The sequence below is a fragment of the Felis catus genome, chromosome E1 (genome assembly GCF_018350175.1).
Source record: "Felis catus isolate Fca126 chromosome E1, F.catus_Fca126_mat1.0, whole genome shotgun sequence".
In the NCBI taxonomy this organism is placed as follows: Eukaryota; Metazoa; Chordata; class Mammalia; order Carnivora; family Felidae; genus Felis; species Felis catus.
The window spans coordinates 52,226,685-52,252,730 of record NC_058381.1 but is presented as its reverse complement, the minus strand read 5'-3'; the positions used below and the strand labels follow the sequence as shown (position 1 = coordinate 52,252,730).

The 26,046-nt window shown below is 37.5% G+C and overlaps 1 long non-coding RNA gene across 17 annotated transcripts in view; it reads left to right on the top strand.

Moving 5' to 3' along the window:
• The window catches only part of LOC111557781, an 863,046-nt gene that overhangs the window by 535,336 nt on the left and 301,664 nt on the right, over positions 1-26,046 (top strand). For 13 of the 17 annotated variants that reach the window (XR_006589518.1, XR_006589519.1, XR_006589515.1 and 10 more), the window contains 2 exons: positions 475-529; positions 19,742-19,840. This is a non-coding gene — a long non-coding RNA (uncharacterized LOC111557781). Of the gene's footprint in view, positions 1-474; positions 530-6,325; positions 6,568-8,973; positions 9,021-19,741; positions 19,841-26,046 lie in introns of all 17 variants that reach the window. The other 4 variants (XR_006589508.1, XR_006589512.1, XR_006589510.1 and 1 more) reach the window with 2 other exon arrangements.

The following is a 26,046-nucleotide window of genomic DNA, read 5'->3' as shown; positions in this document are numbered from 1 at the left end:
AGTACAAAGAAAAAAAATACCTTTCTTCTTCAAACCGTGAGGGGAAGGATTGCTGTCCTCAGTCTTTTTCTTTGACTTTTTTTTTCTTTAGTGAAAGACCCATATATAAGTTAAAAATAAGTGAGGTGAAGACAGGCCTCCTGCAGTTACACATTTTCCAAAGTCTCGATTGTAAAATATGATAATAAGTTATTAATCAATCTTTGTTTGTTTTAGTAGGGTAGCTATTCTCTGTGGAATTTGTTCAGATCGTATAGGGAAAACCCTTCAGAATCTCCCATATGAAGGTTGCACATTCAAATAATAGCCAGCGCTTGTGGAGTTTCCTTCTTGGCCAGCTAAAAATTCCCCCTGGCTTGGGAGAGCATGAAGTCTTTAGTGAGGATGTCAACAGTGATTTATTATAAGCTGAGTTAATTCTCCCTCAATTTAAAGGCCTTGCATGCGACATAATCACTTTTTTCCCCCCCACAGAGGGAGCTGCTTATTCCACGATTCCCAAGACAGCTTCATCCAGACACTGGCCATGGTGAGATTTCAACTGTTTTCTTTGGACATTTTTGTTGTGGGGGATGGGGCATGGAGTATAATTAGTCAAGTATGGTTCTCACCCAAGAAAGCTTCCATGTGAAAAAAGCAAGACGTGTGTGTGTGTGTGTGTGTGTGTGTGTGTGTGTGTGTGTGAGTCCGCACACATGTGTGTGCCTGTGTGTTCTGTGAATATATTAATATAACTCCATGTGTGTCTTTATGAAGCTTAGGAGAGCTTCTTGGTAGCAGAGCAAGGAGAAGTCATAAACCCAGCCTTGGGTAATGTACTAGTTAGACTTTTACTGTATTGGGTTGGTTGTGCTTTTTTTCTTTCTGGGCTCATAAACTGAAGGGAGGTAAAGGGAGTCTGGAGAAGGTTAAGAGATGAGCCCAGATAACTTCAAAGTTGAAAAATAAGACCTAATAGCAATATTTAGGTAGTAGCAATCATGGAGAGAAGTGAGCTAATTGGACACTGTGACTCTGTCTTTAATGACATGAACTTCTTATATGCCAGTAATCTAGCCTTCTCCAGTTTTTCTGGAGACACTAAGTAAAAGTGGAAAGTTTAAGCCATGGTTTAATTGTTGGTAGTGGGGTAATGAGTGTTCATAAACTGCTGTTAATAATGTGATCCTTACACTCTGAATGCTCTGGACTACTAAAATCCATAATAAGGCAGAAGTGGTGATACTCCTTCTCCTCTGATTTTATGCTCATAGACTTTCTATTCATATTTTGTAGTCACCAGAACTTTTCTGCTTAGAGCAAAGTTGGTTTTGTTACAAATATTAGAAAATTGCTCATTATACTTAGTCTAAAAAGGAAATGTATTGGAAAAACCCAAAGACAGGATATGTCAGAACTGGAAGAGGCCTTGCACAGACTAGACGTTGCCTCTCTGTGCCCAGATGCTTTCTGTGCAGGACATCCTCTGTGTAGGCCCTCCAGATCAACTCTTTACCCTTCTCCACTCAGCAACCTGCTCTGGCAGGATGGCCTGTACGGATGCTATCACTGGTTTTCTTACCCTCGGGTTCTGGTTGGATGCAGTCAGTGGGGAAACTTGGTATAAGATTAGAGATGGGAAGAGTGAAATTGAAGTGTTTGGCATCCTCTGGGAGGTTTACCTCAATTGATTACATCTATTAATCAAAGGACATATCTTCTTGGAATGAGCAGATCCAATATGAGAAGCTACTAAAATCTCTCATTTCCAGTTCTGGGACTTCTCTCCCTCCCCGACTCTTTAGGTCAGGGTATTATCAAACCACATTAATCAAATCTCCTCAAATTATCTATAATTGAGTGTGGCATCTGTTCCCTTCCTAGACCCTGATTAATATAATCTCTTCATCTTTGTATGTATCTCCTTAAGTCTGTTCTACCTCTGTGCTCACTTCTCGTTCTCCTTCTCTCCCCACACATGGGAAAGAGTATCTTCCTACTTCCTTTATATCTTCTCAGTTCGTATGCCAACAAAACTCAACCCAAATAGCAGTAATTAGTGGGTTTTAGTATATCCCATTCTCTTTTCTAAACTCTTTCAATATATTTTTACATTTAATCCCAACAACAGCCCACAGGTTCTAATACCATGTAGTTTTATAGATGAGGACATTGAGGCACAGAGAAATTGAATAACTTCCTGAGGTCACATAATTCAAGATAGAAGCTGAATCTAACCTAGGCAGACACATTTCAGAATATATGTTTTAACATACATTTTTGGTAGTTTGGTGCTTGGTCTGGACTACCTTGGGTTGCATGTCCAATACTCACTCACTATAATGAGGTGGAGGTGAGGGGACAAGATACCATAATGTGCTTCTAATGAGTTGGACCTTTGGGAGAAAACTCTCTGAATATGGTACAAGGTAGGACAGTTTTTGTAATCCTTTGAAAAAGTTGCCAGAGTTGTTTACAAAATACTGAAACTATTTTAAATATTTTTGCTAGTTGTATGCTACTGTTCTTGCATTCCCTGACTCCTCTAGACTTCACTTAGAACAGACTCAAATAAGAGCCTACTTTATTTAGAATAAAACAAAAATAATAAAATATTATCTGCCTTCTCTTTAGTAGAGATTTGGTTAATGTCTTCAAACTATATACTATATTCCCCCCAATGACATTAGCACTGGGGATTTTTATCAGATTCTTCATGAGAAACATGCAGGCTACTGGTGCAACTGTTCTACCATTGACTGATGCTTTCTGTTATGTGGAACAGAAAAACAAGAACAACATTAAAATTGTTTGCCGCCTTTCACCCTTCTATGGCCAGTTTACACTTTTATACCCAGATTTTCTATATTGGCCAAGGTATAAGATGTTATTTTTGATCCAAGCTTTTAAAATCTCAAAGAGATTATTATCATTCCACTGTGAGAAACAGAATGCAATAAAGGGCTCTGAGTCCCCAAAAAGTATAATTGAAATAACCTACTGGAGAGTATATCCTAAGCTTGTTTGTAAATTTGTACCTTTGTAGTTTTAGGTAGCTTTAAGATACTACTGTAGAAGAGATAAAGAAAGGCATGCTAATCTGAAAAGATGACATCATCTTGTAGTTTATTCCAAGAGCTGCTTTAGGCAGCAATGGAAGCTAAAATATTGCTATAAGGAAGACAAACTCAAAACCATGCCTTTTTTGAAACAAAATACATATGCACCAAAAATAAATGATCCATTTTTAACTTGATTACCATTTTCATATATAATTAACCTGATTATATATATAATTAACTACTTTTATATTTCTCTCCTGAGGTGCTAGCACCATGAATTTTAGAGAACGTGTTTTATTTATCATTATGTTTTCAGCACCTAGTATGGTGCCTCATACATAGTAGATGACCAATACTGTTTGCTGAATGGATAAATGAAGTGTAAATGCCAATACAGATATAATGCTAATTCTCGTATGTGCGTGTTTTTAACCATTTCCTGCCTCAGTGATGATGTAATATACTATGAAAGTTATATATAAGAATGTGAGGATAGTTTATTAATTTACCCAGGTTAAGTAAAATCTGGGGTTTTGTAAAGACTGGCGTGATATTTGGTTGGGGATTTTTGGCATTGGAAATATAAAATTCTTGTTTGGGATCAGACCTAGAAGACATGGCTGATGCATGATTACACCATTATCAACAAAGTGAAATTTTCTAAAGATTATGAAACTATGCAGACTTATTCCCTCATCTCCTATGAGAAGATGCTTATACGAACTTATAACCAGATGAAACTGACTTATAACCAGATGAAACTGACAGGTACTACAACAGTTGTACCTAGTGAGGCTTATATTAAACTTTTAGCCACCAGCAATTAACTGAAGATACAAGAAGACATGAGAGAAAAAACTGGTGGTGTGAGGGGTTACTGTGCATATAAAATGCAGATCTTCTGTACTCTGGGGCCTTGTCTGGATAGTGGCCCATGCCAAGTTCTTTTAGTAAGAGGGCCACATGGTAGTTGAGTGAAATTTGATGTTTTGCTTAGTTGTCTCAGACATGTTTACTTTAGTATAGGGTTATGAAAAGGTTGAATCAATAAACACTTTCTTTTCAGTCAGCAGACTTGCCATGGACATCAGTAGTCATGCTTAAAATGAAACTGGTTTTTCTCCATGAATGGAGGGATTCCTTGTTTTGTTTTTTGTTTTGTGTGTGTGTGTGTGTGTGTGTGTGTGTGTGTGGTTTGTTTTTTTTTTTTTTGGAGAAAATGAGATCCTGTAGATACTGAGCGCTAATAATTAGGTGTCTGACCAGAGACTTCAATACTTTTCATTTTATTCTGAGCAGGAATTTGAGTAATGGTAAATGACAACTCAAACAGTAAGATTGTGTTTGAATCTTTGTGGGCATTTTGAATAAGAAATAGTAAGTAAATCATGTAATTATTTTATGACTGCCATCCTATACTATTTGGATTAAAATACATCTTGATGACCTTTACAATCTTGTCACAAACCAGGTCACAAGTGGATTTCAGGTCTTTCTTTCTAGTTTTGTCTTAATCTCTCCATACAGTATTCCTTTATAAAAGAGTAAATTTAATTATCCAATATAGCATTGTCTTGTCATATGTCTCTAGTAAAGTTAATGTGGAAAAAAAATACACAAACTAGTTATTAGGAAACAGAAGATAAAAAGAATGGAATTTTGGGGGGAGGACTTCAACTATCACACAATGAAGAAAAACAGCCAAATGAGGTATAATTTCAAGCCCTTCACTTTTCAGTTTTCCAAAATTTACCTTATTGATTATACTGGAAGACTAAAAAATTCATGCATGCAACCTTAATTCCGGAAGTCATAACACATGACAAGCTTAGAATATTCTTGTCTTCCGTTGGCGTGGATGTCTGCTGTAATGCGTATGCACAACAAAGACACTCAATAGGGAAGTTGAAAACAATACAATTTTTTGGTGTTTGCAGTTTGTTTTTAAAAGTACTTTATTTCCTATTATACCTTTGACATCCAGTCACCATTATCAGCACTGAGAGTTCAGTTTTCTGCAGACAAAAGCTTTTAGACATCTCCTTGGACCTGGTCCAGCTTGACTATAATAGGGTGTTTATCTTATTTCTTCTCCTGTTTTGCTTGTTGAGTACCCACAACATACAGGTGCACATTAAGTGCTAGAGATTTTGCCTTGTTCTTGAAATGGAAAGAACTAATGAGGAAGTACTTAGTGAATTGGAAAAGGCCCAAAGGCAGGTGGGGAAGCTGAGCCATGACACTGAGATTATCATTGCCAGTGAGACCAAACTAGGTAAATTGATCTCTTCTAGGCTCTAGAGTCAGATAAGAAAGGCAGTGAAGCTACATGAGCCCAGGTATCCAGACCAGGTAAGACCTGGAGACAGCTGATTCTGGATGTGTTGAGGAACAGGCCAACAAAATGCTCTAGCAACCTGGGATGATATCATCAAAATAAGTAGAAAACGGTCCCATAATTGCATGTTTGAAGCAGTATATTAAATGCGGTAGAAGTGGTTAAAAATATACATACTTGCAAATTATTCTTTGTAAACAAATGGGATTGCATGATGATTTTATTGTTATCTTTATTTTTACTTTCTCCTTTTAATTTTTTTAGTATTGGTGACAGATTTGTAATGAACAGTCAGGGTTTTATCCTGGCCTTTATTTCCATCCTTCCGGCTCTGTTTTCCCCACATCTCCTAATGAATAAAGGCTGCATTTTTTGAGGGCCTTGGAAGATGAAGATAAGCTGCCTGAGGAGCTATGTGAGAAAATGATCATGGGTAGATAGAAAGATGAATGCAGAAAGATGACTCTGACAGCTTGACGGAGAAAATTGGAAATGCTCTATCTAGAGCTGAATTTTATCATAGAGGTCAAATACATTATGGTACAGCTAAGTGGGGCAACATTCTGAAGCTGAGACCCCCGGGGGGGCACCCAGCAGGCTCAATAGATAGAATATGTAATTCATGATCTCACAGTCATGAGTTCAAGCCCCACATTGGGCGTAGAGCTTACTTTAAAAAATAGATGAAAACAGAAAATAAAATTCCTCGCTATAAAACAATAAAAATAAAACAATGAGGTGGAGCAACATATATTGATACGGGGATCACTCACAACATATTTTAATTTAGTGTGGGTTTGTGTGTTTTTGAAAAAAATGTAAACCAAAATGTTGGTAGTACCTAATGCTCTGGGTGGCAGGATTGGGAATGACTGCAGATATAGCCATCCATTCTCCCAATCCAAACCCTCCTATCAGATAATGGAGTCTGTGTCTCCACCCACAGGCTCTGGATTGGCCATGTGAATTGCTTTGCCAACAGACCTCTGGTGTACGAGATAAAATTAAAGGCCTAGAAAGGGCTTGTATGTTGGACTTGCCTTCTTGCTTCTCCTGGGAGCCCCACTCCTGCCACCATGAGAACAAGGCCAGACAAACTGGTTGCATCATGAGGCCCTGAAGAGGGCCTCCTGGAGAGTCCCCAGAAGAGGAGACCCTTAGCTTGCTGGCAATGGAAGAGCCTCCCAGGTGAGTCCAGCCCAAGTTGTTGACCCAAAGAAAAATAAGCTAAATAAGTGATTGTTATTTTAAGTCATAAAGTTTTGGGATGGTCTGTTATGCAGCAAGAACTAATGGATACCCTGTGTGCTTGTGCGTGTGCGTGTGCACGCACGCACGCACATGGATGCACAAAGTTGTGTTTCTGGAAGGACATAAACCAAATTGTTAGTAGTGTTTTTCTTTTATTTCTGGAGGTGGAGTTATGGATGAATTTTCCTCTTGTTTGCCTTTCTTTTCTAAAAGAATCATGTTTATCCATGTGATTAAAAACAGACAACTGAAGAAAAAAAGGAAAGGAAAAGCCCAAAATTAAAACAATACAGTCTCTTTGCGTAAAGAAAGGACTAACTGCTGGGCATGGTGGTTTTCTGTGTCTATTTTTCTAAATCAGTTTTTCTTGATAGTCCTATTAACCCATCAGCTATACGTGCCCCTGGATGTCATTGTTAAAAGCATAGGGACGCTGACGCCACAAATGCTGGCGGGAGTGGGAAATACAGGAACTTCCACTCATTGTTGGCGGGAGTGGGAAACGGCACATCCATGTTGGAAGATAGTTTGGTGGTTTCTTTTTTTTTTTTTAATGTTTTTATTTATTTTTGAGACAGAGAGAAACAGAGCATGAGCAGGGGAGGGGCAGAGAGAGAGGGAGACACAGAATCTGAAACGGGCTCCAGGCTCTGAGCTGTCAGCACAGAGCCCGACGTGGGGCTCGAACTCACGAACCGTGAGATCATGACCCGAGCCGAAGTCAGATGCTCAACTGACTGAGACACCCAGGTGCCCCTAGTTTGGTGGTTTCTTATAAAACTGAACATGCCGTTACCATATGATCCTGCAAATTGTGCTCTTTGGTAATTACTCAGAGAAGATCAAAACCTATGTCCACACAAAAAAACGTGTGCACAGATGTCTAAGGCAGTTTTACTCATAATTTCCAGTATTTGAAAGCAACCACGATGTCCTTCAGTATGTAAGTGGATAAACTGTGGTCTATCCAGACAATGGAATATTAGTTATATTGCTAAAAAGAAATGAACTAGGAAGTCATGAAGAGACATGATTTAAATGCATGTTGCTAAGCGAAAAAAAAAAGTCAATCTGAAAAGCCTACAGACCGTCTGAGTCCAACTATATGACATTCTGGAAAAGGCAAAACTATGGAGATGGTAAAAATATCAGTTGCTGTGAAGGCTTGTGGACAGGGGTGGGAATAAATAGGCAGAGCACAGAGGATTTTTAGGGCAGTGAAAATACTCTGTATGGTACCATATGATGGGTACCTGTCACTAAACTTTTGTCCAAACCTATAGAATGTACAAGACTAAGTATGGATTTTGGGTGAAGATGACATGTCAATGCAGGCCCATCATTTGTAACGTGTGTCACTCTGGTGGGGGATGTTGACAGTGAGGCTGTGTATATGTGGACACAGGGAGCATATGTGAAATCTCTGTGCCCTCCCCACAGTTTTGCAGTGAGCCTTCAATAGCTCTAAAAGATAAAATCTGGGGGCGCCTGGGTGGCTCAGTTGGTTAAGCATCCAACTCTTGGTTTCAGCTCAGTTTGTGATCTCGCGGTTTTGTGGGTTCAAGCCCTGCATCTGCCAGTGCAGAGCCTGCTTGAGATTCTCTGTCTCCCTCTCTCTCTACACCACCTCCACTCACACTGTCTCCTCCAGATAAATAACTAAACTTAAAAAAGAAATGAAAGACAAAATCTTAAAAATAAAAAAATGTACCCTCCCCCCAAAAGCATAGGAAAAATAAATACAGAGTATAAATCCATACAATTAACTTGGTCCCTATGTCTGGGTTTCTTTGCCTTCTTTACGTTGCTGAAAATAATGGAAAAGTAAAGGGCCTAACACACATGACATTTTCAAAGTGTCTGTGTTCTTCTTTCTCATACTTTAGTCTCATCAAACATTTATATAGATTCAAAACAAAATGGAGAAGATGTGAAAATGAAAAACACTTTGAAGCTTGATAGACTTGTTAGCAGAACGGTAACACAGGTGACCGAGGAAGATGATGGCACGCCAGGCGTAGGGTTGAGTGATGAAGGAAATTTTCAGAAGCAGGAAGACGTTTGCCAGATAGGAGCCGGGTAGACTTCATATGCACTGAGCCTTGAAAAGGGATATAAAGCTTATTACATTCATCACATTTTTTAAGGATGAGTGAGAATAAAGAAACCACAGTTCAAACTCCAAGCAGCCTACCAGTGAACCACAAAGATCTTCTGAGAGAATAAGTTCACTTTTATACTTTGTACAATTGGATTGTATTTTAGAAATTCCCAGAAGTTTTACCATCTCCTACTTCCCGCCAACTTTCTTTTTATTTTGAGTGTCCATTACCTGCTTTACAGGCTCGATTATCGATGGTCAGCTCGTTGAAGGAATATTCCATTCACAGGTAATTTTGAACAAATTTCTTTCCTTTTGTCTGAGTCTCATCTTTGTAATATCTGCAAGGCCTAATCTTTCAATACGTATAAAACAGTTGGACTGTTTTCTTTTAGGGTTTAGAAATGCACACTTACCACATGTAAGAGGCTGCGACATTTGAAAAGAAGCTAAAAGGTTGAATCTAACAGAGACCATCCAATTATTATTGTGTGAATGGAAAAGCAGGGAAAGTCTAGCCGGTGGAATTGGTTTTTCAACAACTTTATGTCTTACAGTTCCCTCTTCTTCTTTTGGTTGTTGGGACAGCGTTTGGGGCTTGGGGAGTAGGTGCGTTGTGCCAGCTGCCGCATGCCGTTCTGTTGGGAACATCTTGAAAACTTCATTGCATGGATCTGTTATGTCAGAGTGTTTGTTTTTTCAAACAATTTGACATTTTGAGCCGTCAGCAGCCTGGAAAGTTCGCCTTCCAGATGGAGTTCCTCTGAGCGCCAATTTCCATGTGGTCCATTTCTGACCCCTTCTCAAACTGTGGGCCAAATCAGAATACCTCTCTGACCACAGCGGCTGTCTTTGCAGTGCAGTCTCCTATCAGGCTTTCTCCTGGAGAATGCCAAATCTCGTTTTCCGCAGACTCACCTAGCCAGGCTAGTGATGTCCGAAAACTCAGCCCAGAGTAACGCGTAACTTATTTTCTTCCTGGTACCGGATCTCTTTCTTTCTTGCTCTCTTTCTCTTGTTCTCTTTCTTCTTCTCTCCCACCCTCCTTTCCTCCCTCCCTCTCTTCCTTCCTTACTTCTGAAGATTAATTAACACATAATACTGTGTCAGTTTGATGTGTATAGCATAGTCATTTGATATTTATATACATTATAAAATGGTCACCACTATAAGTCGTTACCATCCGTCACCATACAAAGTTGTTACAGTATTACTGACTATATTCTCTGTGCTCTAAGTTAGATCCCCATGTATTATTGATTTTTCAGCTGGAAGATTATACCTCTTAATCCCCTTTACCTAATTTGTACCTCCTCCCATCCCTCTTCCTTTTGGCAACCATCGGTTTGTTCTCTGTATCTGTGAGACTGTTTCTGTTGTGTTTTGTTTGTTCATCGACTTTGTTTTTAGCTTGTGAACCAGGTTTCTTGCAGGATCTTGCTTCTTAGACTGATACATCACCTTTAGTTCCTTGTTTACTTTTTGGAACACAGAAAATACTAACTTAGGATAAGAACCATCTTCCATTTTGTACATATGATGTTTCTAGCGTCAGCTACTTTGGTTGCTGTTTTGTGATGATTTTGAAAGGCATTATGTTATGCCTTTCAATTATGTGATGATTATGAAAGGCATTCTTATACTGATTGGAACAATTTTATTTAGAACTAGGGAAAAGATAACGTAGTTTTTCTCAGATGAAGATGGGGACAGAATGGTACGTGCAGAAAATGTAGAGAGAAGAAAAGTAGATGATTGTATGCTTAGAGCCGGGGTGAGAACAGTCATTTACTGTAAGTAAGCATGACTGCTTACTGGAGTGAGAAAGTTTCTAAAACAGGGTTATGGTGATGGTTTCACAGCATAGTAAATTTGGTAAAAAATCATTGAATTTTATACTTTAAATGGATAGATTTTAAGGTATATGCAATATACCTCAATACAATTGTTTAATAAAGGAAAGGGTGACATCAGCATAATAAGATCATTTTAGTGATTCTCTCTATAAAGTATTTCTTGGACTTTAATATGTACTTGATACTAATATGTACTTGATACTAACCAAAATGGTTACTATTAACTTCCATGGAAGTCAACTCATTTCCATGAGAAATAAAGAAAATTATTCATTCACACAGACATCAAACCCTCCACTCCCCCCCGCCCCACCCACCCACACACCTAACTTCTCTATCTGATTCCTGGCCCTAGGGTCACAGAATACCCATTAAGACATTTTCCCCTTAGCCCTTCAAGTTTTTCTCAGCTGTCATTTTTACTATCTGCTTTCCTATCATACAGGATAGCTCCATAAGGCCTATCATTGACATCAAAAGTCTAACATTCCTTTATATGGGGATAAATCATATCTCTGAGTATTATGTGCTAATTTTGCTAAGCTCACTCTCCATTTTACCAACGCACCTCCAAAAGATTCCCATGCCTTCAAATTCCACAGATACAAAACTGAATTCTCTCCAGTTTCCTTACGCCAACTTTTATTAATATATTTTCTCTCCAGTCTTGGAACCTCAGAATTATCTTTGACCTCTTCCTTGATCTCGGCACATAGAAAGTTCCACAAACCATTAGGCTTGCTCTTGAACGACTCTTATATTTATACCTGTCTTTTCACTGCCTCTTCAACAGTCTTTAAACATCGAATACATACCAGTGAGAGACAAACCCAACACTTAGCTCATCTCTTTGTTTTATCACCTTGTTCCGTGAGATCCTGATTCCCTTGTCAGATTAATGCTTCCAAATGTCAGATTTGTCATTTTTCTTCTTCCCGGAAATTTTAACTATTTAGTATTGCATTCAGTCTACATCTACAGAAATTTTTTAAATCTAAAAATTTAAAGGCTGAAAAACACACTTGATAGTGTGTATCTGTGTGCACACACATATACATGTGTGTTGGAAGTAGGGCAATATACAATATCTCATCTTTTCCCACAAATTGATGATACACTATAGTGAGATAAAAGGGGCTGAGAAGTATCATAGCAGAAACGTTTTTTTCAGTTTATTTATTTTAGGGGGGAGAGAGAGAGAGAGAGAGAGAGAGCGAGCAGGGGAGAGGCAGAGAGAAAGGGAGAGAGAGAGAATCCCAAGCAGGCTCTGCTCTGAGCCTGACGTGGGACTTCATCTCACCACCTTGAGATTGTGACCTGAACTGAAATCAAGAGTCAGATGCTTTACCAACTGAGCCACCCAGGCGCCCCAGGAAAAAAAAACAAAAACATTTTTAATTTGGAATAGTGCAGAGTTTGTTAAAGTGCTTTGAACATGGACTATTTTAATAACATCTGTAGTATCATCCTGTGAGGACTATTGGGCAAAATAGTAGACTGAGGAATACTATCTAAATATGAAACTCAGTAGAAGAGATCAAGGATTGATTTGACTTCTCTGTATCTCAAAGTAGAAGAATTTGGGTACACCTTATTCTCACTTGTCCATGTGCCTGGTAAGTTTAAATCTTTTCCTCTTGTTTAGTCTGGTTATATCTTTTTGAGAGTTTTACTTTTCTTCTTATCTTTTGTGTTCTCGAACTGATACAAGACTCATCCCATAGGAGGTGGCTATGGTGATGGAGTTTCACTGGGATCCAGTACACATCCAATAAGGATCTATTAGTTAAATCACTGAAATCCAAATCTGCAGCGACTACAAGAGTGTGGTAATACACATTGGGGGAAGTGTTTCTTCACCAGAGATCCACTCGCTTTTTCCGGACTGGACACAGATGCTTAAATTTTCTTGGTGTCTGCTCTGTGCCCAGGATATATTATGAAGTTAGCATCAGTAGGGCACATAGGTACAGCCAAGGGCAGGCATTGGCCAGATCTTTGATGGAATAAAATGGTGTCTAACACTAAAAGCAAGTCGTCATTCCTACTTAATCTTTCTAGGAAAACAGTGTCACACAAAAACATTTGAATCTATAATTGGCATCTTTAAAGATGCTTGCCATCTGGACCTCACTCAGTTTAATTAGTCATTGCAGGGTGGTGGTTCTCTTGTAAAAATCTTGCACTCCATTAACCTTGACTTTTCACACATTGACATTTCAAGCCCCTTCTTTGCTTTCATATGGTGGAGTGGACACGTTTCCATTTAATAGGAGTCCACCTCGGGGTTCATGAGCCAGACGCTTGTTATTTGGCAAGGCCACTGAGCCCAAGTCTATAAATTGTGGCAGCCAGGAAAGGTTGCAGGCAGCTAAAAATGGCAAGAGAGCAGGAGTCATGGGGCTCACTCCACCCTTCCTCTAGAGATTTCCAAACAGCATGGTGAGCAAGGATTGGGAAGGGTAGCTGAGGGAAATAACACGTAGAGATGAACCTGAGCAAAACTTAAGAATGGGTTCATGCACTAAGGCGGCTTTATTCAGCCATGGACAGCTACACAGACTGATTATTTAGCAATTTCTGCCACAAAACATTTTAGACAACTCGCCATTTATTTCTTTACCATTTAAGTGAAATATTGTCAAACTTGGGCATCAGGAAACAAGGCCTCTTGTATTTCAGGGCAGTCCATGACATTCAATACTGTCCTTTCTTACCACTTTTTCCTTTCTTACCACTTTCAATTCCTGTTCATTACTGTTTATTTTCTGAGGGTAGGTTTCAAGAATGGGAGTGTCCATGTTTGGTCAACAGAATATCTGTTTTACATATTTTTTTTTTTTAAGTTTGAAGCTGTGCAGCAGAAATGGCCATTAGACACGGTAGGAACGATGTCAAAGTAGTTAGAGAAAGCTACAAAGTCTTGCCTCTTGTGGCCCAAGAAGTGTCCATTTTCTGTAGGCTGTCAGGGTTCTCTTGGGTCTTATTTGAAATAGGAAATGTTTTACCTTGCTCCTGAGCTATATTTCTAACATTATTCTGTGTTTTGAATTTTACATTTATCACTATGCCTAACTATTAAAGTAAGTTATCTTACTTTAAGTAAGTATCTTCACCTAGGGCATTTAATCATCTCTTTCAGTTGTTCCATAATTATTGTATCCATTTAACAAACATTTACCATGTGCCAAACTTCTGATAATACCAAAGATCAGGAAATTTAAGTTCTAAATATCTATTCACTAGATACTATATACAGAACACAGTCAAAATAGAGAATTGAGGATTAGCAATAACAGCTTAGAAATTAAGTCCCCTAAAATATGGAAATGATATCCTTAAGCAGCACTCCAGTGTGCATGCCAAAATAAATCAGTATCTCTAGAAGCGCAGATGTTATGCTGGGCATGGATGGAGCTCTAGCAATAGTGTATTGATTAACTAGTTGATTAATTAGCTCTGGCTGTGGTAGTCAATTGCCATAGCCTAAAATTAAAAAAAAAAAAGCCAGTTGCCTTTTCCAGTAGTCTCCCTGTATTCTTGTAATCTAGAGGCTCATTACTGTATCACACTAATAAAATATGATCTATAAGTATATGCTGGTGAAATAGAAATTTCCTGGAGGGTATCCAGTCTTTGTGTGTGTGTGTGTGTGTGTGTGTGTGATTTTTGAAATCACATTTTCTTTTTCTAGAGTAACATGCCAGATAAGGATACTTTGTGGAAATGATGGCCAAGTCTGAGTACATTTTTTAAGTTTACCTATTTATTCTTGAGAGAGAGAGAGAGAAGTGGGGGGGGAGCAAGGAGCAGAGAGAGAAAGAGAGAGAATTCCAAGCAGTCTCTGCACTGTCAGCATGGAACCAAATGCGAGGGTCGAACTCACAAACCGTGAGATCGTGACCTGAGCTGAAACCAAGAGTCGGACACTTAACTGACTGAGCCACCCAGGCACCCCAAAGCCCGAGTGTCTTTTGAGGTACAGTTACCTCAGGGAGGATCATCAAGCAGCCAAGGGAGAGCATGTGAGCATTGACTGGCTTGGAGTATGGACTGTAGTAAGGTTGCAGTCAAACCCCAAGATGGTATTAGGAGGTATTGACACCAAAACTCCTTCGTAATTTTATACAGAGTCTGTGTGTTTTGATGGGGGTGGTATATGGAGGCCCTTTACTTTCTACTAGTTATCTATTATCATAATAATACTACATCGCAAACCACTTAAAAATAGATGGCTTATGACAATAAGCTTCTTGGAAGTCATGAGACCAGGAGTTAGTTGCTCATTGAGGCTGGGTTCAGCTGGCTGGTTTTTTTGGTCTCCAGTGGGGATGTGGCATTTTGATAGCTGTTAGCTGGGAATAGGATAGCAAGGGGGCCTGTGTTTCTCATTCTGTAGCAGGCTAGCCCAGGCATGTTGTTATGGCAGAGGTCAAGAGAAAGAAAGTAGAAATGCATGTGATCTTTGTGCCGGAGCTTGGAACTGGTGCGTCATCACTCTGTGGCATCCTATTGACTGAAACACATCACAGATTCAAAGGATGAGGAAAGAGACCCATCTATGTAGAAAACGGAACTTCAAAGTCATATGGCAAAGAGTGTGGGATGGGACAGCAAGGCATGAAGAATCTGGGCTATTTTTTTAATGTTTATTTATTTTTGAGAGAGAGAGAGAGACAGAGAGTGAGTGGGGGAGGGGCAGAGAGAGAGGGAGACACAGAATCTGAAGCAGGCTCCAGGCTCTGAGCTGTCAGCACAGAGCCCGACGCGGGGCTCAAACTCATGGGCTGTGAGAACATGACCCGAGCTGAAGTCAGACGCTTAACCGACTGAGCCACCCAGGTGCCCTGAGTCTGGGCTATTAATACAGTTATTCTAGATACATTTATTCCTTAGAAGAAACATTTTAATCAGAGAATTTTAACTTTTTCAGGCTGTATTAGATGTCAAGCTGCATATACGTGACAAAAATACAGAATTAGAACATGGAAGTTATGAGAGTGATATCTGTAGAGTTGACTTCTAATTATGCCCACAGGAAAGAGGAACAATGCCTTTTCTCCAGTCAAAATGACAAATTTTGTGCAATGTATATTAAAATATCCATCAGTTTTGGAGATTTCAAAGCATTCCATGGTATCATTTCTAAGAAGCATTGGGAATTTATGATATATTGTAACCAGGTTCTATCAGGGGTCCCTGTAACCTGGCTGTTCGTACTCTGTCTCCAGTTTCCCTTAATGTTCATGTTGTTTTCCTTAAAACTAAGTCCTCGTGGTGCAAGTGGAGAAATGAGAAACCAATCAATGGGAAACTGGGCTAGTTTCTTCCAAACTGTTAGCAGTGAAATGTTTCTGGTGATACAGCTACAATTTAGAAACCTGAAATGATGCATAGGCTAACTATATTCTGAGTCTCTCTTACTAAACCCACTGCTCCAGCTGTAGAAATAGACTTGAGGGGCACCTGGGTGGCTCAGTCGGTTAAGTGTCCGCCAGTTGATCTTGGCTCAGGTCATGATCTTGTGGTTTGTGAATTCAAGCCCCGCATCAGGCTCCATGCTGACAGTGCACAGCCTGCTTGAGATTCCGTCTCTCTCCCTTTCTCTGCCCCTCCCAACACACACACACTCTCTCTCTCTCTCTCAAAATAAATAAATAAACACTAAAAAAAGAAATTGACTTGAAATATGGATTCTGTTGATCATAAACAAATGAACCATCATCAGAGAACTTGCCTCACTTTTAATGTTTTTAGGAAAGGGTGAAATTTTCCTCAGAGTAACTTACAAACCAGTTTTTATTAAATGTATTGAAAAACAGTGAGAAAAAGATACATTACCTGCACAAGTAGGTAACCAAGTATACCTGTCTGCTGAGACCTGAGGGGTTTTCTGAAGCATGGGCTGTCAGCGCTCAAATGTGGAATGTCTCAGGCAAACTGTGACAAGTTGGTCGCCCTATTCACAAACATGCCTTTTGGACGGATAGTTGATAATCTGGCAATATTTCCTATGGGTCAAACAAATTTGGTTAAACTGAGTTTTAAAGTATTCTATGTCTGTAAGACAGACATAGTTTTATCTCATTTTATATGGAGAATTCTAAGTCACTCTACTTTACTTTGCTGTTCAAAGCCGAAACTGAAAGAAGTGAGGTAGAACTTATTTCACTTATGTGAATATTGGCTAAAGGAATAAAAATAAATACTTTTATATAATATAAATACCAGAAATGAGATGTCATTATTTTTAATGGTTATTAAAAAACCCTAATTTATCTATTGCTTTTTGACTCTGCCAAACAAAGGAGCAGTTTGATGATTTCTAAGATCCTTCCAGCTAGAATGTTCTAGAACTCTGTAATAAAATGTATTATTCTCCATTAGGAGAGAAATTACTTCAGGATGCAGACCGACTTGTAAAGAGTTAAATAGTACTGCGAAATGCTGCCATTTTAACAGAACATTTTAAACCAACGAAGTATAGTAACTACTGTTATTGTTTATTTTCTTTCTAGTCTAGAGAAATTTTTTTTTCTTTTTAATCTGCCAGAAGGGACCTTTAGGATTTGAGCCTTAACATTGTTCTTAAGACTTGAATTTATTTTTTAATTAGAGTTAAAATAAAAATAAATGTTCACTTTCTAGAGCTATGCAAGTTTGCAAAGGAAAAAAAAAAGAAACTTCCTCATCTGAAAAGATTTAATGGTAATCTATGCTGTAAAAGAGCATTTTGAAAAATATAAAACAAAGAGCTTTCAAAGTGGTCAAAGACTAATGTAAAGTGATATATTTCAGACCGGAGAGATGGTGTAACTTACTCCTGTCACTGCTGCCTGTTTATTGTGTTTGTCTGGTTGGCCCGGCAACCAGCTCATGCCATTTCACTCATTTTATAACGTTCCTGTAAATGTTAGGTAGGTCTGGATTTATTATACACTGTCAACACCTAAAATGGAACCCACTGCTTAACGTAGTTTATTTGGCTGGATGCCTCTGCCTCCTTAAAAAAAAAAAAAAATTGTGTGTGTGTGTGTGTGTGTCTGTGTGTGTGTGTGTGTGTGTGTGTGTGTGTGTGTGTGGTGTGTCAAAGGAAAAAAAAAATCCTGTAGTGCTTCCAAAAGAAATGTAGCCCAGGCATAATTGAAGTTGGGTGGCATGGGCTATGTCAAAGGAGCATTTGAGCTCAGGAGCTGTCGTGTTGTTGGGTGGGGACATCTGACTCACAATATTTGTGACTTGGGTTTAGAAGGACATAGGACCAAGAGTCATGTTTATTGCTGAATTTATCATCCCCAATGAAACCAGATGGCCAATCACTGTCGTCCAGAAAGGTCTGTGAGCCGTCAAAGGATGAATCATAAGCCTATTAGAAGTTGGACAGATTTCTTTCCTTCTTAGTAACATGCTCGTGTCACCCGTCTGCTCTATGACAAAGCAGATTTGATGGAGGCCCAAAAGATACAATCCTGGAGAGGTTACATGTTCGGATAATCTTAATCAAGCTTATATGTACTTTTGAGATAGTGGAGCATGAAGGTGAAACATTCGAGGAGCCAAAGTGGTTTAGAAATATGAAAGGGAAATGTGATAGTCTGGCCACAACCAATGGCGGCAGGCTCAGCCCAACAGTAATGAAAATCACAGACAGGTACCTCTGCTGCCTTGCTCTGGGTCCGCCACGCATTGAATCTGTGTCCTATTCATTCAGTTCCTTCAGGAAGGGGGGTTGGCTATGAGTGGGAGTAGACTTTTGTTAACAGCTCTGTGCAAAATCAGTGAACAGATCTTGAAATCCTGTATTCTTTTGTCTACCGGGGATCAATGAGTTCATCCGCTTCATTCCTCTATCAGTGTGCATTTTTCAAACAGGATGATTGGGTGCTGAATGAAAAAGTTTTAATAGAAAACTTTTATTTGTGGCTTTGCTTGAAGTCACATTCTTCCAGTCTCCCTCCTAGGTGTGCATCTAATCATTATTTAAAAAATGTGCAAATAGGGAAAAGATTCATGAGAAAAGTTACCAGAAGCAGCCTGGCAATTTGAGAACTAAAGTTATTCTAGGTAATTGTGTCTTTTTGTTAGTTAGATCATTGTTATAACCATAGCTCAATGTACTGTGTGCTTAAATTTTAAAGGAAAATTTTAAAACAGATAAAATCTATTGATTAAATTGTATTTTACTTCCATCTCTCCATCCAACCTGAGTATTTTATGAGTTAACTCAGGAAGGAAAATTTTTCCTAGAAAAGGACATTTCTCCTAATCTCCAGCCTCCAAACCTAATAAACATGTGGCATAAACTTTCTGAGGGAAAATGGGAACATTTGTTTTTAAAGTTCTAAACAGTATGTGTGCCCTTTGATGTAAAACAAATAGACTTCAGGGAATTATCTTAAAAGAAAAACTGTATATATATATAATGTGTGTGTGTCATACTTGTGTGTGATATATACACATACATATGTATTTGTTATTACATTGTGCCTGTAATGTACATGTTATATTACATGCATTATGCTTAGTCCATGTTATGGATATGTTCTCAAGTGTTAGGAAAAGTTTTATTTAGGTGATACAAATGGACAAAATTTGCATGCGCACACATGCATATGGCGTGCTTGTTTTTTTTGTACTGAGTAGGCATTCTAAATTTAAGTAAGACAAAACATTTTAACTTTGGTACTTCTCTGTAGACAAAACCAAAATCATGCAGTGTCACCATTATGTAGCCACTGTGGCAGGATAACTGATTACAGAGTTTGCTTGATGCCTGAAAGTAAACTTGGCCAGTGTCATTGCAACTGCAGTAATTGGTCTGTGGATGCCTCAGACTGATATGACTAATTTATAACTCCATGTAACCCATCTCACTAGCATTCTGAATATGGACTTCCTAGGTCCATCTGTGACAAAGAGGCCATTGGTGGTGATGGAGGAGGTCTTCTGGCTAATCTACAGGATTATATGGCATTTGTAAAGGGAAAACCTTTATTAGTTAAATAGCACTTTTCATGACAAAATCTTATAATAAAAACTAATTTGGGGGGTTGGTCATTGTGTGTGTGTGTGTGTGTGTGTGTGTGTGTTGTGTTTTATTTTTATTTTTGCCATGAAATAACTCATTGTTTGAATTTATCCTTTCTGGCTCCAGAGGAAAGGTGAGATTTGAATTTTGATCCCACCAGTGAGCTGGAGGCACAACGGAATGGCAGCCTAGAACAAGCAGTATAAGAAAAGCACCATTTATGGGGTGAGTCCATTCTTCACGGATCTAACATTTCAACTTTATTATTCAATGAAATACACATACATGTCTACTGGGTTTTCTGTTAGTCCAGTTTTTCTATTCTTTGGCTTATATGCTGTATTTTAATTTTTTTGTGTGTCATTGTTCTTCACCCCTGCCCTATTTTCATCATTTTTCTTGTCTAGGCTCAAATTATTATTATTTAGATGACTCCAAAACCACTTCACCAGTTAAAACAATGCCACACTAGATTTTAATTGTAACCAACAAATCGTTGCAAATTAACTTTAGAGACTATATTATTGAGTGTTCTCAATTAAGAATATGGCTTTATTTGAATCCTTGCTTAATTTTCCATAATTTTTTATAGTTCTTAGTATATAGATATATTTTCAAGCTGGCTATTTCTAGTATATATAGAAAACTTATTGGTATCTGTGTGTATTTTGGGGGAAAAAACTTCCTGTACTTCTATTATGATTTCTTTTTTTTTTTTTAATTTTTTTTTCAACATTTATTTAATTTTGGGACAGAGAGAGACAGAGCATGAACGGGGGAGGGGCAGAGAGAGAGGGAGACACAGAATCGGAAACAGGCTCCAGGCTCCGAGCCATCAGCCCAGAGCCTGACGTGGGGCTCGAACTCACTGACCGCGAGATCGTGACCTGGCTGAAGTCGGACGCTTAACCGACTGCGCCACCCAGGCGCCCCTATGATTTCTAATATTTATTCACTTCATTCTCATGCTTTCCAGGGATAGAATATTTCATCTACAAAGAGTGGCATGTAGTCTCATTTTTTGTTTGGTTGTCAGTGTATTGCATTGAGTAGAACTTCTAGAATAATTGATGTAATGATGGCTGTCCCTGTCTCTTTTCTGACTATAATAGGAATTATTCCATTTATGTTTTAAGTATTTTGTCACCCATTGATTTCTATCATTTCCCATTTTATTATTATATGTCAGTTTTTAAATGATTCATTATCTTAGACATGTATGGGGAGATTTCTCTTTTGACATATTCATGTGATGTTTTATATAAATAGAATTTCTAGTATTCGTCTATATTAAATTTGGGATATACCCTGATTGGTCATGGTCATTGGTCCATTATATGAAAATGTTAGTCTTTGGCTGTTGTTTTCACAACATCTCAGTGCCCTAGAACATTAGCTCATAGTAGGCACTCAATCAGCATTTGTTGAACGAATGGATACAAATAAATTTCCAGGAAATGTAAGTTCTTGAGTGGATAAAATAGCATCTCTTATAAAAAAGATAGATCTTCTTAATAATTCCCACATAAGTTATATTTCAGTCACATAAATTTCCATTATAAAATTCAAATGCTTTATTTTGCTCTAGCCATTTTGAACTCCTGTTTGTTTCTCTTAAATGTCTGGCCCACTCTTACCTGTGGTTTCTGTACCACTGTTCCATTTTCCTGGAATGCTCCACTTGTAGGCACCCACACGGTTAACCCACTTCCTTCATAGCTGTATACACATTATCTTTTCAAGGAAGTCAACCCTGATTTTTCCTCAACCCTAAATAATCCTATCACTTTGAAAATGTTCTCCATGTGATTTGCCCTTTATTCACCGCTCTGGCCATACTGTTTACAGCATATACTAGGTGTTTTGTATCCTTCTAAAAACTATGGACAACAGACTTCATTGAATTATCTAGAAAGTGCAAAAATCTAAAATCGAGCAACTTACAACTCCCTCCCCTCAGAGGTACAGATGGATTTTTTTTAAATAAGTTCTTGTAAGGACAGTATTACAAATCTTGGTCCAAGCCATGTCAGCTGGTAAAACCTGATTGCTATCTGCTCAGAAGGCTCATTGAAAATGCCACTTTATCCACTTTAAGAAAGAAATCTTGTCACATCCTGTCTTCTTGTCCATTCCATTTTGGCTCTTGGTAGCTTCTTCTGTAAACATGATAAAGAAATGTCTGCAGTTCTGCATTAATGACCACCTACATAATGAGATCAAATCTTAATTCTTGGTGACAAACAGAGTAAATATATGGGTAGTTTGTTTAGGCTCTATTTTGAAATGACTTAGTAGCCTGTGAAAACAAAGTTTAACAGGCTCATAAAAGTATGCTGTCTACATAACTAATGTGGACTTTGTTTTTATGTTGCCTATTACAGACTATAAACAGTAACAGTGGAGTCTATCTTTTATTCCATAGAGCTGTAAAATGTCCTGGCTGTGACAACATATATACTAAACACACTTTGTAAAGATGGTTGCATTTATTTTATATGTAAATAAAAACAATAAACTGTTAAAAACACAAAATGCAGATAAACACATTACACTTGAAATGTACTTAAAATTACATAAAATACAAAGGAGTTGTATTTTAATGTCTACATTGTCATTAGAGAGGAAAACTTTCCTGCAGCAAACTTTGCATGTTTATAATTGTTCCTTAATCAGCCTCTTATGGAATTTCTGACAGCAGAGGCAGGACCCTGTCAGTGGACTCATGACTGCCCCTTTTAATTATCTCACAATTTGCTCACTGGTTTTGGGTAATTGCAACAATTTGCTTGCAGAAACCTGTGAGGAATCAGATGTTAATTGACTTTGTCTTGCTTAATCAGCCCCTCAAGAAACAGGCTTCATTTTCCTGACTGTTTCTTAAGCTGTGTGCTGGCATCCTGTGATAGAGTGGAAAGAAAACATACAGACAGTTGCCTTGGTATTGGCTGGCCAAATCTGATTATGAGTCCAACTCTGAATGGAGAGTTTCCAGGAATTAGCAGAGGGGCCTAGAGAAAATACTCAGAAATGTGAAGTGACACTAAAAAGTGTTTCTATAACTTATATACAGCATAGTAAAAAGGTAATACACATTTAAAATCAGGGTTCAAAACTTTGATTCCACTGCTATGATCTGGAACAATTTAGATATAATATACAGCTCAGTTTATTAGAGTGACGCATTTGTTTGGCTGTTTGGGATCTTTCCCGGTGTCACAATTCAGCATCTTTGATTTACCTTCTCACCTGACAATAACTTCCCAATTTCTACTTATCTTTTTGCCCTGCTCTTCTCAAAGCCTCATAATAACGATAACTGAAGAGTGTCTACATTATCTAGAATCTAGTAGTACCCCCCCAAAATATACAGCCCTACAATTAATACCCTATTTTTTCTGTACCCTTGATTCTATGAACCCAGGAAGTTACTGAGCAACAGGGAGGGGTGAAGAGTTGGGAAAAATATAAAGTAGTGAAAAGAATACTATTTTTTCCCCATCCATAGATCATTTTCCATGTCAGCCACTTTCCTTTGTATCATTTACTTCATACAATTTTTAGGTCTTTAGGTGTTTCTCATGTGAGATAGTTACTATTTAATCTTTCCCATGTAAGTCCTAGTTTGGCCACTTAATGATGCACATCTCTGGGAAGCTGCCTTAGTCTGTGCCTCAAGTCTTTTTAATCAGTGTTGTGTGATGAAGTAAGTTTATAGATTTCAAAATGTTGAGCCACCTTTGCATTCCTGATTTGAATCTAGTTTGATCATCATGAAATCTCTCTTATTACAATGCAGAATTTAGTTTGATGATATTTTCTTTGGAATTTTTGTCTCAAATTTATGAATAAATGATCATTTCCTTTTTTTTCCTCTCCTTCTACCCCCCCCCCCCCCGCCTTTTTTTTTGCATGGTTTTAATACCAAAATTATACTGGCCTCAAAGAATGAGTTGAGACATAGGCTTTCCATTCTCTAGAGATTTAAATATGATTGGAACAATTTTGTCCTTACAATTTTGGAAAAACTCTCATAAAAGGCTGCTGCCCTGGTGTGTGTGTGCGTGCGTGTGTGTGTGTGTGTGTGTGTGTGTGTGTGTGTGAGAGAGAGAGAGAGAGAGAGAAAGAGAATATTTTAAATGTACGCATTATATTTTTTAGAGCTTTCAGGATATTCTCTTTGTGTACTAAAATCTACAAAATTATCTGTTTATCTAAATCTCAAATTTATTGGTAGAAAGTAGTTCATTATGTCCTTTCTTTAAAGTCTCTTATGCGTTTATTTCTGCACCTAATTATTATTACTTTTGATCTTCAAAGTTTATTTAACACTCTTTCAAAAAAATAAATTTAGTTTTGTTGATACCTTTATCGAATCTTTATTTTTTATTATGCTGATTTATGCTCATAACTTTACTATCTCTTTCCTTCTACATTTTAAGAATTACTCTATAATTCATTTTCCAACTTGTAAGGATGGATGATGCTTAATTCATTAATTTTCAGCCTTTCTTTTTTCTAAAACTGTAAATCTTCCATGTAGCTCCATTTTTCTACATGCCACAATTGTTGATATGTAGTGTCTTTATTTCCATTCAATAATTATATTTCAATTCTCCATTATGTTTTCCTAGAATTACATTTTTTATTACCAAATGTAAATAGATTTGTACTGTTTTTCTTGACTTTTAACATAATTGTGTTATTTACCAAAAACATGTTCTATATGTTACCTGAAATTTATTGAGTCCTGAATTATGGCCTCGTAGCACACATTCAGTTTTCCTAAAGTTTTATTTTATATTCAAGAGGAAGTTGTATTCTCCACCAGTAGATGCATAATTTCATGTATGCCCATTAAATGAAGTTTGTTAGTTCTGTTGGTAAATTTTACATAGGTTTATTGTTTTTTTTGTTTACAACTTATCATTGAGATAGATATGTTGAAACCTCACACTATGATTATGAATTTGTTAATTTCTTTTTGCAGTTCTATCCATTTTTGGTTTACGTATTCTGGAGCTAAGTTAGTAGATGAATACAAGATTAATCTTTTTATCTTATTGATGAATTTAACTCTTTATTACTTATCATATAATTAACCTATTCCTGATAATGCTTTTGTCTTAATGTATTCTTTGTATGATATTGAGATTCAGCTACCTTTTGTTGATTATACCCTGAGTATATCTTTTACAGTCCCTTTATTTAAATTTTTAAAAATGTGTGTTTTTATGTTATAGAAGAATGTCTTACGAGCTGTTGAGGGATCAAGGTTGGCATATTATGAATAAATATTTATAAGCTGGGACTTTTTAGATATAATTTGATTATCTCTGTCTTTTAAATAGCAAGTTTAGTTCAAGTTTATAATTTCCACTTATCCCTCTCCCTTTCTTCTTTTAATCTCCTTCCTTGTATTCTTCAGGATTGGTGGTGGTTTTCGAATTGCTGTATTTTATTTTTCTTATTTTTCCAACGTTAAAAAAAAGTTCACTTGGATTTGAATTTATCCATCTCTACTCTTTTAGAGATTAGTCTGAAAATTATATCATGAATATTGAATGAAGCCCAAAGTTTAACATATTAAATTTTCAAACTAGATTTAGAATTAATCTTAGGGGCGCCTGGGTGGCTTAGTCGGTTGAGTGTCCAACTTCAGTTCAGGTCATGATCTTGCGGTTTGTGCGTTCGAGCCCCATGTTGGGCTGTGTGCTGACAGCTTGGAGCCTGGAGCCTGCTTCTGATTCTGTGTCTCCCTCTCTCTCTTCCCCTCCCCTGCTCATGCTCTGTCTCTCTCTCTCTCTCTCTCTCTCTCTCTCTCTCTCTCTCTCTCTTAAAAATAAATAAACTTTTAAATAAAAGTTTTTAAAAAGACTTAATATTACTACTATTTTAGTGATCACTCCTGAAATTTTATCATGCATATTTGGTTATTCAAGTACAAAGCTTAGCAATATCTTAAACCCTATTTTTAGTTCTTTTGCTCCCCCCAAAATACACGATCCTCTTAAAGACCTGATATCCTCTAATTTATATGCTATTAATTTCCTGTAGGTTATTAGTGTTCTTTAAAAATAACTTATTGTTTTAAGTAGGAACATTAATATTATTGCTTTAAACCAGATAATATTTGTCTAGATTTAATAAATTTTCACCACTTTTTCTTACTGTTTGCTTTTATATCTTGAATTTTCTCCGTATTTTCTTCTTCCTTGAAGTATATTTTTTAGTTCAGTCTATTAGTGGGAATTTTGTTTTTTCTACCTGCCAATGTTGTGATTTTATTTTGTTTTTTAAAACTGGATTAGCTTAGTGTACTATTTTTGTTTGATAGTTATTTTCTCAAGCACTCTGAAGATTCCCTTGATCTCTCATTTCTATAGTTACTTTTAAGAAATCTGTTATCAATGTAATTCTTATTCTTTTAT